The 2,218-nt window shown below is 39.3% G+C and overlaps 1 pseudogene; it reads right to left on the bottom strand.

Moving 5' to 3' along the window:
- LOC103725982 overlaps positions 1–1,510 on the bottom strand; it is an 8,334-nt pseudogene extending 6,824 nt beyond the window's left edge.
- Positions 1,511–2,218: the final 708 nt, after the last annotated feature.

The following is a 2,218-nucleotide window of genomic DNA, read 5'->3' as shown; positions in this document are numbered from 1 at the left end:
CTGTAATGGTGGTGGGTCACCTGTCCTCTTGATCAAGGAGGCTGAGGAGACCCCACCAGATGGACTTGAACCAGTTTCCAGTCTGCAAAGAGGAGGGTCAACACAGAGGAAACATTTCCTCCATGCTTCCAAGCAAAGCCCTGGTCAAGCAGGACCTTTTGATTTATCTTCACATAGATGGAACTGGTAAAAAGAAAAGCCTGAGGAGCCAGGGGTTCCCCACAAGCCCATGTGACCACTGAGGACAAAATCCTCATATGACCTTAAGAGTAAAAATAAAGTGGTTTATTTGGGCAAACAGTATGGTCTTAAACATCCAAAAGGAAAGTATAACCAAAAATTAAAGTTATCAGTATATTTTAAGTGTTCAAGAGATTACACAACCCAGACATTAGATGTAAGTTCTTATGTTATTTAGACAATTATCTCTCATTGATAACTTTGTTCCTAATAAGACAGTGCTACTCGGATGTTAGACTTCAAATCTTGGTCTGCAATGCTGTAGTGCCCACCTGCAGCTGCAGGAGACAACCCACTATTGTTCTAAAATGATGGCTACATTTGTTTTCTCTCCCTATCTAGAGGTAGTTTAAGAGGGAACTGATTCTAGCCACTCCAAAAGCCTTTGAGAGGTAACTTACACTGATTCTAGACACTCCAACAGCTATCAAAATGCCTGAAAACAAATCCTGAGTCTGTCACTCTCGAGTTCAGCCTTGGCAGAAGAAAAAAAGAAAGAAAAATGAGCTATTACCTTGGTGCTAACCATTGCTCCTTGCCTCTTCAAATATTTTCAGGACCAAATCCAAAAACTAACTCTTACTAATTCTAATCAGCTGTTACTTTCCTTCCCTCCATATGTATACAAGCACCTGTCAACCTTCAAGGACCCTGTTGACATGCATGAAGAGGGAACCCCCGTTGTCTGACCAACCCCTAATCTAGCACCCCCTACGTCAACCCTGTCCAGCAGGAAGTAGCAAGACAACAACGGTGCCCCCTATCCTATAACACAAAAGGCTGGAATATTAAGGTTCATATAGCCCTGTCCCCTCAACAACAGAGTCTCAAGGACTTCTCAAGCTCCGGAAAAAAAGGAGCTGAGCTGATATGCACCCTGGTCTTTGAAGTCAAGAGAAGCAGACTTTTCTCCACTGTTTGGCCAATACAGCAGGCTTCCCCTTTGATCTCTAAAGAGAACAGGTTTTAACAGTCCCACTCTCCCACTTCCCCCTGCCCAACTTTAAAAAAATACATCTCCCCGCCTTCTGCAGGAAGCAGAAGCCTCCCTTTTTAAAAGACCCCAGCTCACGACCTAGGCAGACATTTTCCCTGCCTGGAAGGGAATCTGTACCATGTGTTCCTTTGTTTATAAACTCTGCTTTCTCCTTATCTATCAGTGATGACATAAATCATGAAGAACACCAAGAACCAGGGGGACTTGCAACTCTGGATGATCTCTTATTCCTTTGAGAACAAATTCAGTGACCTGGTTCTTGTTTACCTTCATCATATCCCCTGACACTTCTCACTTCAGAGAGAGGAGAGATAAAGAAAATATGATCAAGATTCACTGAAAATGGAATCAGACTGTGGAAGCACATTATTATATTTCAGAGGTGTCTTTATCAACAATTTAAAGGTGCAATGTTTCTGCTTTTAAAGCATGCCTAAAATAAGATGTTTTCTCTAAGTAATTTTGATATATATATATATTTTAAGGTACAATTATCTGAAAGGTAATTGAAGAGCCCCAATTCTATCTCTAAATTACTAGTATACATAAACAAGTTTGTGATGGCTTTTCTAAGATACATTTTCCTCTAATAATCTGTAAAATTATAATTGTTATTAATAAAAACATAACACAATAATTAATCACATGGACTCTTAGGAAATCTCATGTGGCGTTCAAGTCTTTAGTCTACACAAGTCTTTGGTCTACAAACACCAAGCTATGAGTCCATAGAATTCCTGTAGAGAAATTAAACAAATGTTTTATCTAATTTTTCCAGTCAGGACTTCTTTTGTTAGATAATTCCCCTAAAAAGGTACCTCTGTATATATAGTAACACCTTCTGAGATGCTCTTGATTCTGAAAATGTTAAGTTTTTTAAATGATAGCAAAATAAAATATTTTCTCACCCAATCCTTATGAAAAAGCTTGTAGGCATGGATGCCATAAAACTTGAATCTTCATGAAGCACACTTAAGGAGA

Source organism: Nannospalax galili, unplaced genomic scaffold (assembly GCF_000622305.1).
Source record: "Nannospalax galili isolate Female #2095 unplaced genomic scaffold, S.galili_v1.0 scaffold929, whole genome shotgun sequence".
Classification (NCBI taxonomy): domain Eukaryota; kingdom Metazoa; phylum Chordata; class Mammalia; order Rodentia; family Spalacidae; genus Nannospalax; species Nannospalax galili.
Note: the sequence above shows the minus strand (reverse complement) of the source record. Positions and strands in the feature narration are given on the sequence as shown.